Genomic DNA, 14,506 nt, shown 5'->3' with positions numbered 1-14,506 from the left:
AAATGAAAATCCAAAATTCCGTGTGTCACAAAATTAGAATATTACTTAAGGCTAATACAAAAAAGGGATTTTTAGAAATGTTGGCCAACTGAAAAGTATGAAAATGAAAAATATGAGCATGTACAATACTCAATACTTGGTTGGAGCTCCTTTTGCCTCAATTACTGCGTTAATGCGGCGTGGCATTGAGTCGATGAGTTTCTGGCACTGCTCAGGTGTTATGAGAGCCCAGGTTGCTCTGATAGTGGCCTTCAACTCTTCTGCGTTTTTGGGTCTGGCATTCTGCATCTTCATTTTCACAATACCCCACAGATTTTCTATGGGGCTAAGGTCAGGGGAGTTGGCGGGCCAATTTAGAACAGAAATACCATGGTCCGTAAACCAGGCACGGGTAGATTTTGCGCTGTGTGCAGGCGCCAAGTCCTGTTGGAACTTGAAATCTCCATCTCCATAGAGCAGGTCAGCAGCAGGAAACATGAAGTGCTCTAAAACTTGCTGGTAGACGGCTGCGTTGACCCTGGATCTCAGGAAACAGAGTGGACCGACACCAGCAGATGACATGGCACCCCAAACCATCACCCAACCATGCAAATTTTGCATTTCCTTTGGAAATCGAGGTCCCAGAGTCTGGAAGAAGACAGGAGAGGCACAGGATCCACGTTGCCTGAAGTCTAGTGTAAAGTTTCCACCATCAGTGATGGTTTGGGGTGCCATGTCATCTGCTGGTGTCGGTCCACTCTGTTTCCTGAGATCCAGGGTCAACGCAGCCGTCTACCAGCAAGTTTTAGAGCACTTCATGCTTCCTGCTGCTGACCTGCTCTATGGAGATGGAGATTTCAAGTTCCAACAGGACTTGGCGCCTGCACACAGCGCAAAATCTACCCGTGCCTGGTTTACGGACCATGGTATTTCTGTTCTAAATTGGCCCGCCAACTCCCCTGACCTTAGCCCCATAGAAAATCTGTGGGGTATTGTGAAAAGGAAGATGCAGAATGCCAGACCCAAAAACGCAGAAGAGTTGAAAGCCACTATCAGAGCAACCTGGGCTCTCATAACACCTGAGCAGTGCCAGAAACTCATCGACTCCATGCCACGCCGCATTAACGCAGTAATTGAGGCAAAAGGAGCTCCAACCAAGTATTGAGTATTGTACATGCTCATATTTTTCATTTTCATACTTTTCAGTTGGCCAACATTTCTAAAAATCCCTTTTTTGTATTAGCCTTAAGTAATATTCTAATTTTGTGACACACGGAATTTTGGATTTTCATTTGTTGCCACTTCAAATCATCAAAATTAAATGAAATAAACATTTGAATGCATCAGTCTGTGTGCAATGAATAAATATAATGTACAAGTTACACCTTTTGAATGCAATTACTGAAATAAATCAAGTTTTTCAAAATATTCTAATTTACTGGCTTTTACCTGTATATATATTAGGGCTGTAAAAGTTAACGCGATAACACACTCACGGACTTTCTAATTGGTCAAACGGTAGAGGGCGGGGCATCGAAATGAAAACAATAATAAGATTTCAGGGCTGTAAATCTAATTTTGAAATGAGCATATCCCAGCTGAACTACTGTTATCAGTTATAGAGGTATCCGAAAGGAACATGATTTATTAATGCCTTTTGACATATCAAGGCCATTTAATGATGAGTCCACATTAAATTATTACATATGGCTCCTTTAACTTTAGTGATATGAATACATCGTTTGGCGCGCCTCTGGATCGATTTATACATAGTATGGATCGGTCGATTTATGCCAGTTGGAAAGTCATGAATCGTTTGCTTGCAGATCTACTACGAAATAGGTCCACTCTCATCTACAACTACTCTGAGCACCCACTTGTTGTGATGGCATGAAGACACTCAAGCCAGCAAAGAGCGAGCTAGGATGCTGATGCAAGCAGAGCTACCAACTGACTAGACAAAGACACTGATTTGAAAGACTTCCAGCCCCAATTTAGCCACAACTCTTCCATGTAATCACACCAACTACTAGTACCGGTTTCTAATTGGGTCGGTTCTCCTGGACCGTGAAGATTCTGGACGAATGATACTGCTTCTGGTATTTATTTATTTTTATCCATCAGCTCATAATAATAACAAATAAGAAGCAACACCACACAAAAGTTTGTAACAACAATTTATCCTCAACAGTCTCTCCAAAGTCACGCACGCTAACAAGTTAGACCCACTCGACATCCATTGCTTTCGGTCTCCCCTAGAGGGGGTGGGGGGGTTACCCACATATGCGGTCCTCTCCAAGGTTTCTCATAGTCATTCACATCGACGTCCCACTGGGGTGAGTTTTTCCTTGCCCTTATGTGGGCTTTGTACCGAGGATGTCGTTGTGGCTTGTGCAGCCCTTTGAGACACTTGTGATTTAGGGCTATATAAATAAACATTGATTGATTGATTGATACAGTTTTAAGTAAAAGCTACTTAGAGGGGAACTGCACTATTTTGGAATATTGCCGAACATTCACAATCATTATGAAAGTCATGACTATGGATGGATGTTTTTAAATGCATTCGAAATAGTAAATAAACAAACAAAGTATTTGAGCTTCTACACTGAAGCTGCTGTTTAGTTTACGTGGTGGCACTTAGTTGTATCTTGCACATGTGTTACTGTGGTGTTATAACACTTTTACTTGATGCACAGCTTGCTTTCTTTCTTTCTCTGTATTTATTGTTGCTACCTGAGCAAACAACAGTAATACCTGGTAGCTTTTCCAAAAGTGTTTTGCTTACATCTTCTGTTCTTTACGTGTATGGATTGCAATGCCTTGAAGTTGATAGTTCTACTATTTGCTCAAAATTAATGCCGGCACCGCCTGTTTTGTTTGTGTCTATTTAAAAAATAAACACATGACATTGTTCTGACATGACACATAATATATTTAATTTTCAAAGTTTCCATCTGCTTTGAATTGCATCAAATCGTATCGCATCAAATCGTAATGTTTTAAAAAGTATTGTTAAAGAATCGTATCGTAACCCATGTACCGATATTCATATTGAATCACCATTTAAGGTAGAGATGCGATTATTTTTTTTCTGCTTTCTATCCCCTCCTGCTCTGTTCTGGCTGCGCCAAACACTAAATATATCCAAACATTTAATAAAGTCAAATTTGTTGTTGACCCGAGATGAATTCCACTAAAGAACAGTAAGGTAAGTGTGTGGACGGCCATGACTAACCGTCAAGCTAAGTTGGCCAGGAAAAGACTTCAGCTGGCTACTTGCGTAAATAACCTACCATATGCTCGCGTGGGTGTTTCATCATGGCTACCATGCTGCAGTAATTTAGTGTAGGAGCTTAACACTGGAACTGCGTCTTCTAGGGATTTACAGCAAATCAAACATCACGAATCCGCCAGACTCGAGTGCAGTTTAATAGATTTGTGCTCTCTGAGGGTCGTATTATCTGAGCTGAACAAGATGAGAATTCAGGATATTAACACAAAACCAAGAATGTCATTAACTTGAGAAAATACAAGCAATGATCTCAACAAAGAAATCCAAAGCTCTGTGAAAAAAGTCTTGGTCTTGGACAATTTTAAGAGTTATGTTTCCCGCAAAGAGATTTAATTTTCTGAGCTTGTTTTCTGACCATAGATAATTGTTTTACACTGCTGACTGTTTAATTCATACTCTGCTGTTGTAGTGCTTGCTGAGAGCTTTCATTCCACTTGTACTTCCAACAATGCAAATTGTAATGAAATTATTTTAACAAATACAAAGGGATATACACCATTTAGCTCATGTAAAAGGAAGAAAGTAGCAGCCAATTAAATTGCTGAACTTCAATGGACTGCCACAAAAATAGGAACAGGAAATAATTAGGACACAAAAAAAATTAGTAGGGGCTATTTTGAACAAAGAAGCAATGTTTGCTGTAAACATTGCAATATCGCACACAGTTCCATTAACCCACAATGTTTGAACCTCAATAAATTACTCAGGCTGGTAAACTCAACATGTCTACATAACCAATACTATGTTGTCAATTGCTCATACATTGGCTGCTGCTCCCAGTTCACCTCTGAAAATGTTGAAATGCTCATATCTTATCAGGAAAGACACAAATAATGGTTAATTAATTTGGTTACAGTTGGCTAGTGCATTTCAATGTCCTTTTAATGTTCCATTATCAGTTATTTTTCCCATTTTGTTCAAACAGGTTTTTAAATGCCTAACAGTTTTCTTAGATATTCTCAGATACAAAATATAAGCACTGAATTAATCAATTTTCCAGATGATTGACCTGTCCTAAATCATGCCGGAAAAAGCCACTGTTTAAAAAAAGTGGGAAAAAAATTTGTAAAAAATGTTTTGTCTTTTATCTCTTATCTTCATGAAATGATTACAGAAGTTCTCATCAACAACTATGCCAAGAGTGCCTGTTTAGAGTGCCATCTGTAAAAAGCAAACAATGGAACGCAGGGCAAAGACTGTAGCCAAAAACAGGCCTTGATCCTAAAACAACCAACACTGATAACATCCATACATTCCTAGGATGTGAGAATGCAATGACCCATGACTAGAAGATAAGGATGCTATGGGAAACGGTTTTCTGTGATTTTGATGGTTATGTAGTTACTTATTAAATAACAAATCATTTAAACTGCAGATTCTTACTAAATATTTTCACTGCAAACTTGAATCTCTTAGTGTTTCCCCAAACATTTACCGGTATACTAAGCCGAGGGGCTGCCTTGCACCCTCAACGACTCCCAAGACGGTCAAGTTAATTTGATCTCATTTTATTTTGTATACAGTGCCCAGCCACAACCAAAGTAACAGTGACAGCATGTAGTAACCGTCTCTACATGGTCACACGTTTACAAGAGTGGTGGCAATGTACTCATGGGAGTGAAAATTATGTGGATTTTGATTTCATAAATGATATTGTAATCGTTCTATTGTATTTATACAATTTTTAAAAAGGGTGTTAGTTTTTTTAAAGGAACAATCATATTACAGTCAAGAAGATGTTTACAACTTGCTCAAAGTTAAATGTTTAAACCGGCGAGCTCATCTTACCATCATCAGTGGTTTGGACTTTTTTATCTATCCATTTTCTATTGAAATGTGTATATTTTTTATTTGGTATATTTACTATATCAAATATTCAGCTTGAAAGTTTATGTGGCTAAAACCCTTTTGAAAAGAAGATGAAGAGTACCATACATTTTGGTACGAATGGCCAGAGGAATTTGTCTTTGTGGAGAGAGCAGGTTGTCTAACATGCAATGATAGCATTTTCTCAATGAAACGGTCAAACTGGAGGCGACACTTCGACACACGTCTCATTTAAAAGGTAAGAAGTATTTGATTTATTCTTGGTCCGCGTCAATATAACAAATGTATTCTGAAGAATGAAGTTAGAGTTTATACTTTGACATTGTTTGTCTTGAAAATGCACACCTTTAATTGTATTAAGTGTTAAAAAATATATTATATGGCTCTGAAATAAATACATTTTTATTTGGGTTTCATGGCTCTCTCAGCCAAAAAGCTTCCTGAAACCTGGAATATACATTCAAAGGTGGCTAACATTAGTAGCAAAAGTTTGCCAAATTGCTATCATTAGCTGACAACAAACAAAGCTAATGCTTGTGATACATGGTGCTTGTTACGTGCCAGAAGAGGGCGGCATACAATGCTTACAACACTTTGGAAAGTTTGCGCTCTCTCGGCAGCTTTAACTAGTGACTAGAGGGGCGCTCACACTTTGGGAGTGGAGATGGCGGTTCTTGGCAGTTTTCACACGTTTTGAACACAGCGCTAAACCCTTTATAAAGTGGAGAATTGTAACAACCCTAAAAGGTTCACAACGTCGTCTGAAGGGATGGTGGGGTGACTGCACAGAAGCATAAACCAAGCTTAAAAGTGAGGACTAATGCTTACACACCAGCATTTAAAAACTTTGAAAAATGTTTTCCTCTGTTTTACACCAGGTTTTGTTGTGGGGCTCTTTTCTGATAATTGGGGTGTTAGAGGTTTAAACCCTTTATGTCCCTTTGCCTCCATAGCTTGCTAATATTAACAACAATTAGGCTCTGTAGCAGCCTCCCCCTACTTAAGATGACAGCACTGGCAGAGGGTGAAACATCTGGATGGCATATTCGGCCAGGCAATAATGCTGCCTTTGTTTCTGTGCCATATGCACTGCTCTCTGGTCAGTATTGAAGGAGCTGCAGGGGACTGGAGAGCAGCAAGAGGTCTCTGCAAAGGCTTAAAAACAGGGGCGTCCAAACTTTGTCCAAAAACATGCAGAAAAATTGGGCCACACATAATACATTTTGTACAATAAAGATACTCTAACCAACAGAATGTAGATCAGTAATCCAAAGAGGTTCATTAGGTCTTAAAAAATTATGCAATTTTGTTATTCTTATAGCCAGACCTATTAGCCAGGTACGGAAATAACCACAGGTCCGGCTATAAGAATAACAAAATCGCTTAATGTAGATCAACATATACTAAACCATCTGAACAAACAAATCCACATCTTAGCTTTGTGTTATAGGTCACAAAGTAAATTAGTGTAAAATCTAATCCAACTCCATTTATATATTTAATTTCTTCTTTTTTCTTACTATTCTTCACTAATATTATTATTCAGCCAACTAAAACCTTTTTACGAATATTGGCACGCTCGAAAACTTACCATATTTTACAAAAAAATTGCCCAAGATTACGCATGGAAACCCTCGAGGAGCATTTATAGTGCTCTAGATGCACAGGTCGTCGGCCATTTTGGGTTTAAGGTCGCAATTATGGGGAAGATTTGCACCAACTCCATTTTTTTGGCAAGAACTTTGTACCCGTTTATCATGACAAGACACATAGGTCGAGAGACATTTAAGTTTTAAAGTCACTATTTTTTTCCACAATTTGCTCCAACTCTATTTTTTGAGGGAGTGGGTCAGGGGGATTATTTGGGTAATTTTCAAATCCGGGACATGTTTATTTTGTCTGTAGAATGTGTCACGGGCCAAAGACATACCAGCTTCAGACAATGTCTACACTAAGCCGGATAACCCCCTAAACAAATAATTATTTAGCCTAAGCCCCGTTTCAGCCACACTAAACTATCGTTTAAGGTCCCCCTCCTTGGATAATTTTTTACACGGGTAAGTGCGCCGAGTATTTCTTGAATCTCCAGCTCTTAGATTTGTATGGACTCATTGATCGATTACAAACTGAGTTCGGAGAGGAAGTGACGCCAGAAAGACTGCGCCTCACACAGGAAGTGACGTCAGACAGAACGCGCCACAGCCAGCTTCATAATAAAGCGGTTTTGTAACTCGGAGCTAACCACTGGAAATATGAAGGAGAGTCATCCAGACATGCTTCCTTTGGCATCCTTCCGTCTGTACAGACGCTTGTGGAAACCACACATGAATACCTTAAGAGAAAGTGATTGCAGCTATTTCAGATACAACACTTCTCAGACGGCAAGAGAACTTTCGAATGTCCGGGTCAGCTGTGATTCTACTTACTGAAAAACTTTGTCCATTTGTCAAAGGAGAGTCAACGAGAATGCAGGCTCCCGTGGATGTGATAAAAAAGGTAACGTGTGCTTTGTATTACCTGGTCGTCGAGGGAGGACCACAGAAAACGGCGAATGCTTTTGGACTGGCAAAGCAGACTGTATCAGTTATTGTCCGCCATGTATGACGCGGACTCAACGTCTAGGTCCAGAGTATATAAAGTCGCCAAAAACGGATGGACAATAAAGTGAAGAATGTCCTGACCAGATATCTAGATCCTGAGATTGATTGTTGTAAAATGTTCTTTGACACATTGTGTACTTTCACGTGTTTATTAAAGATTTGATTAATTTATGATGGCTCATGTGTGATTCCCTACAATAGGGCCCCACAGCACACTGGATTCCAGTTAATTGAAATGCCACAACACTGGATATTGTTCAGATAAGTAAAATTTAAGAACTTGCACATAAAGCAACTATGACGTGCACATTTTCCGCATATGCGTATTAGGTCGCGTTGCGCCGGTGGACGGAGGGGGAGGGGGTCTTAAATGGTGGCATTGTTGTGTGTGGACACGGATAAGGTTAGGTGGGATTTACCCTGGATAAACTTAGTGCAGTGGTTCTTAACCTGGGTTCGATCGAACCCTAAGGGTTCGGTGAGTCGGCCCCAGGGGTTCGGCAGAGCCTCCGCCGCGGAGGTCAAGACACACCCGACTCATCGTGTAAATAAAAACTTCTCCCTGTCGGCGTATTATGGACACCCCCAAACAATGTTCCCTCTAATTTTCTCCTTGAGCATTCGGTGGAGCACATGTGAGCAACGTCAGACGTGCACATGCACTGTGGTCACACCTGCAGCACACCTGTCCCAAACCTGACTAAATAACAAGTTCAGTGTTTTATTATTGTAATCAAATGACAGCAGTCATTTCCATGAGATTATTTTCTAATATAAGTGTTTTGGCCCAATTACAATGACTATAACATATTGTTTTTCATGAGCTGTGTACTATTATTATATGTCTGGGTGGGGTTCCTGCTTTGGAAATAATGTGTACCCCTTTCAGATATCGCATTTAGTTCCCACTAAAACATTCACATGTTGCACAATGAGATGTAAACATGGGGTCATGTGTACATTCCTGTAACGTTCTGTTTGTAAAACATATCTTTATTAGTATTTATTTATTATAATAACATCGTTTTATGATTACGGTTCGGGTTCGGTGAATGCGCATGTGAAACTGGTGGGGTTCGGTACCTCCAACAAGGTTAAGAACCACTGCCTTAGTGTAAACGGGGCCTCAGGCCCCTGGGCCGCACTTTGGACACCAGTACTTTTTAAATGCTACAGCACTTTGTCAAACATAATCTGGGGTTAAAACGCACACTGATAAAATGTAAAGTTATTTCATAGCAGTACTCAAAGCTTCATTATAAAATATATATTTACTAAACGTGCACAATTTAACGATAGATGAACGCAGTTAAAGTAAAAATGGGAGGAGCGAAATACTCCACAGGTTGGCTTCTTTAAATCTTTTTTTTAACCCCCCTTCTTATAGTATTAGAAGTAAGGGGACTTACTAGTCCTTTTTCAGTAAAATAAAGTTGGTACGAACCCAACACGCTGAATAAGAGTAGAATCCCGTGTGTTTGTTGAGAAAGGTGTGGTTTATTCAGTGGTAGGAAGACATGTAACGGTATTCCCTTGATGTGTCTGGAAACACTGGAGTCGCTTTAAAACCTTCCCAATCAGAAATGCTGAGACAATTCCGCCTTTTTAACAGCAGTAGACACAATTTAAACGTCATGTAATGTTCTTACCTTCAAGGGAAGAGAACGCAGTTCGGTTAAACCTACGAAGTTTGGAGACACAATATTCGTCTTCGGGAGAATAAGCCAAAGAAAAATATATATGTCCTATCTTCTTCTTCGCTCCTGCCCCCAGCGAACTGCGACAAAGTGATGTTTGTCTTCTAGAGGGTGAAAATACGACATAAAGGCTGGAAAAGACAATGGCGTTTGAGCGCGTTACACCAAAGTTTGCCTCCGTCCGTCCACTCGCTGTGCTTTTATTTTGCTCTCTCGCCAGTAAGCTGCGGGGGGAAAAGCCCCTCACTCCTCCTCTCACAGCCTCGCTGCTTTCCTCCAGCAGCTCACTCAGCTTTGGAAGTGGGGCACCGCAAGGCATTGTGGACCCTTTAAAGAGAGAGGCCACTACCACAACCTCCGCATCCAGGACATCTAGTCTACTAGTCTACTGGACATTAACGTGTCCCACCATCAAACCCATCAGAATAATGTACAAAAAATAAGTACAGTGGTACCTCAACTTAAGAGTGTTTTGAGATAAGAGTTGTCTCTCATCTCATTTTTAGGTTTTAAGTGACAGGCAAACATTTGGATAACAAACATCCCCTTTATTAATTGGAGTATCAAACGTCATAGAGAGTAACGTAGGATCTGCCGAGAACAGTGTTTTTCAACCTTTTTTAAGCCAAGGTATATTTTCTGCGTTGAAACAATCCGGAGGCACACCACCAGCAGAAATCATTAAAAAATGAAACTCAGTTGAACTTGACAGTAAAAAGTCGTAGTCACAAATGTTGGATATGAATTCAAACCATAACCAACCATGCATTTTTGGGTGTTTTCCTGTGTATAGTGTTTTAGTTCTTGTCTTGCGCTCATATTTTGGCGGCTTTTTCTCTTTTTTTGGTATTTTCCTGTAGCAGTTTCATGTGAGTGATATTTCCCGCATCGTTTTAGCAATCAATAATATTTCAGTTGTTTTTATCCTTCTTTGTGGGGACATTGTTGATTGTCATGTCATGTTCGGATGTACATTGTGTCTTTGCTCCACAGTAAGTCTTTGCTGTCGTCCAGCATTCTGTTTTTGTTTACTTTGTAGCAAGTTCAGTTTTAGTTTCGTTCTGCATAGCCTTCCCTAAGCTTCAATGCCTTTTTTAGGGGCACTCACCTTTTGTTTATTTTTGGTTTAAGCATAAGACACAGTTTTACCTGCACACTGTCTCCGACATCTACAAAGCAATTATCAATCAATCAATCAATGTTTATTTATATAGCCCTAAATCACAAGTGTCTCATAGTGGCATACTTGCCAACCTTGAGACCTCCGATTTCGGGAGGTGGGGGGTAGGGGGCGTGGTCGGGGGTGGGGCGGGGGGCGTGGTTGGGGGCGTGGTTAAGATATATATATATATATATATATATATATATATATATATATATATATATATATGTATAAGAAATACTTGACTTTCAGTGAATTCTAGCTATATATATGTATATTTTATTACATATATATATATATATATATACATACATACATACATACATACATACATACATACATACATATATATATATATATATATATATATATATTTATAAATATATATTTATATATATATAAAGAAATACTTGAATTTCACTGTTCATTTATTTACACATATACACACACATAACACTCATCTACTCATTGTTGAGTTAAGGGTTGAATTGGCCATCCTTGTTCTATTCTCTGTCACTATTTCAGAACACACACATTATACAATGATAAATGATAAATGGGTTGTACTTGTATAGCGCTTTTCTACCTTCAAGGTACTCAAAGCGCTTTGACACTACTTCCACATTTACCCATTCACACACACATTCACACACTGATGGAGGGAGCTGCCATGCAAGGCGCTAACCAGCACCCATCAGGAGCAAGGGTGAAGTGTCTTGCTCAGGACACAACGGACATGACGAGGTTGGTACTAGGTGGGGATTGAACCAGGGACCCTCGGGTCGCGCACGGCCACAAATATACATTATAAAATCAATAAGAAAACGGGAGCTCTAATTTGGGAGTCTGAATTAGGATCAGAAGTTCCTATATAAACATTGCGCACTCACGTCGCCTTTTTGTATTGAATACTGCAGCTGTGCACTGGATTCATTCACAAATACAAACTACAACTCACAAACACTTTAGAGTTAGGCTCCACCATCAGAATGTGTACTTAAACTTATAAAGATCACATGGATATTATTCAGTGAGTTGATTCACCAAAACTAACCTGTTATACAGGAGGAAAAAGCACACAGGACGTTTCAATTGTTCACAGACTGGTCGCGCTCATCAGAATGACAAGACACTTCCGGTCTGCAGGTGATAGCATTCAATTGGGAAGAAACGCCCTACTGTCCCCTACTGACCAATGTGAATACTGATAAATGTGTAATGACAGCTCCAAAAACGAATTCAAACCACAAAATAAAATAAATAAATCAACACAAAAATGTGACACATTATGGGTGGGTCACATATGCATGTACAGTAGATGGCAGTGTTGTCCTGTTTAAAAGTGTCACAACATTGCTGTTTACGGCAATGTTGTGAACAGGCTGTCAACACGTCACTCAGGTCCGCATGGAGCTGGAGGGGTCGTGGCCTCCAGCTCCGCCTGAATTTCGGGAGATTTTCGGGAGAAAATTTGTCCCGGGAGGTTTTCGAGAGAGGCGCTGAATTTCGGGAGTCTCCCGGAAAATCCGGGAGGGTTGGCAAGTATGCATAGTGGCTGCACAAGCCACAACGACATCCTCGGTACAGAGCCCACATAAGGGCAAGGAAAAACTCACCCCAGTGGGACGTCGATGTGAATGACTATGAGAAACCTTGGAGAGGACCGCATATGTGGGTAACCCCCTAACCCCCTCGAGGGGAGACCGAATGCAATGGATGTCAAGAGGGTCTGACATAATATTGTGAGAGTCCAGTCCATAGTGGATCCAACATAATAGCAAGAGTCCAGTACATAGTGGGGCCAGCAGGAAACCATCCCGAGCGGAGATGGGTCAGCAGCACAGAGATGTTCCCAACCGATGCACAGGCGAGCGGTCCATTAATAATTAATTAGCTACCTGCTGCCACCTACTGATATGGAAGAGTATTACACGGTTACTCTGCCGAGCTCTAGACAGCACCGACACTCAACAACAACACATCATTTGCAGACTATAATTACTGGTTTGCAAAAAATGTTTTTAACCCAAATAGGTGAAATTAGATCATCTCCCATGGCACACCAGACTGTATATCACGGCACACTAGTGTGCCGCGGCACAGTGGTTGAAAAACACTGGCCTAGAATATCTGGATCAGTAACTTTTAAACTTGCAGCTAGAAATTGGCATTACTTAGTTTCCCAACTGTGGGAAGGAAGGAAGGAAGGAAAGAAAGTGAGTGTGTAGGACAATGCCTCAGAAGAAGTGGATGATATTCGTTGAATTAAAAAATGTAATCATCAAAAAGATGACTGAGCTTGTCGCCAACTCGGCGAAGCACTGCTCAGTCTACTGAAGCAGAATGAGTCAGACGCCAGCCAAAAATGTTAATATCCAAACGGCAGACATTTATCCATGAAAATAAGAAAAAGTTGCGGATGGTGTGTTTGACTGAGACACAGCTCAAAGGGGATAACGTAGAAGTTCACTCTCTAAGGTAATACTGTACATTATTATCACATTACTTTCAAAACTACCTAAGTTGTTTGTAGTACATTCAATTGCATTGTTTGTGTACAAAAACATCTAAAAGTTTTTAGGTTTTTTTAAGGCATTATAAAAAATGTTTTATTGTGCCCATTATGCTGTTCGATTTCAATTAATTTCAATGGGACACATTGATATGAAATACATCCATCCATCTTCTACTGCTGGTCCCTTTCGGGTCGTGGGGGGTGCTGGAGCCTATCTCAGCTGCATTCGGGCGGTAGGCGGGGTAAACCCTGGACAAGTCGCCACCTCATCGCAGGGCCAACACAGATAGACAGACAACATTCACACTCACATTCACACACTAGGGCCAATTTAGTGCTGCCAATCAATATGAAATACAGTGCCTCCGAAAAGTATTCACAGCGCTTACATTTTTCCACATTTTGTTTAGTTGCAGCCTTAATCCAAAATTTAATAATCCATTTTTGTCCTCAAAATTTTACACACAGTACCCCATAATGAAAATGTGCTTTGTTTTTATTTTGCAAATTTATTCAAACAAAAAAACAATCACATGTACATAAGTATTTACAACCTTTGCTCAATGCTTTGTTGATGCACCTTTGGCAGAAATTACAGCCTCAAGTATTTTTGAATACGATGCCACAAGCTTGGCATACCTATCTTTGGGTAGTTTCACTCATTCCTCTTTACAGCACCTTTCAAGCTCCATCAAGTTATATGGGATGCATTGGTTTTCATTTAGTATGTCTCTGTACATTGCTGCATTCATCTTAGTCTAGTCAGGGAGGTGACCAGGAACCCGATGGTCACGCTGTCAGAGGTACAGCATTTAGATGGACAACCATGCAGCAATCCACCAATTAGGCCTGTATGGTATAGTGGCCAGAAGGAAACCATTTCTTTGTCAAAAGTTTGCCCAAATGCACCTGAAAGACTCTCAGACTTTTCAGCGGCAGAAACTGACAGACAGACAGACAGACAGACAGACAGACAGACAGACAGACAGATGGATAGTTTATTAATCCCAGGAAGGTGCATCAACAAAGTATTGAGCAAATGTTGTGAATATATGTATGTACGTGTGATATATATATATATATATATATATATATATATATATATATATATATATATATATATATATATATATATACATATATATATATATATATATATATATATATATATATATTTCCATTTATTTATTTATTTTTTAAATATCTAAAAAAAAAAACCTCAATGCCAGTATGGGGTATTGTCTATAGAATTTTGAGGACAAAAATGAATTTATTCCATTTTGGAATAAGGCTGTAACATAACAAAATGTGGAAAAAGTGAGTATTTTCCGGAATGCACTGTACAAGTGTTTTGAGTTAGGAGCTACATCACAGAACCAACGAAGCTTATAAATTAAGGTACAACTGTGTATAGAAAGTGAAGAGTGCAGA

General features: G+C 39.7%; 1 protein-coding gene across 1 annotated transcript in view; it reads right to left on the bottom strand.

The window, feature by feature from the left end:
* rassf8a (Ras association domain family member 8a) overlaps positions 1–9,723 on the bottom strand; it is a 34,348-nt gene extending 24,625 nt beyond the window's left edge. Inside the window, exon 1 of the mRNA XM_061969932.2 lies at positions 9,351–9,723. The gene's annotated coding sequence lies outside the window, so the exon portion shown is untranslated. The remainder of the gene's footprint in view (positions 1–9,350) is intronic.
* Positions 9,724–14,506: the final 4,783 nt, after the last annotated feature.

The sequence above is a fragment of the Nerophis lumbriciformis genome, linkage group LG10 (genome assembly GCF_033978685.3).
Source record: "Nerophis lumbriciformis linkage group LG10, RoL_Nlum_v2.1, whole genome shotgun sequence".
NCBI lineage: Eukaryota > Metazoa > Chordata > Actinopteri > Syngnathiformes > Syngnathidae > Nerophis > Nerophis lumbriciformis.
Note: the sequence above shows the minus strand (reverse complement) of the source record. Positions and strands in the feature narration are given on the sequence as shown.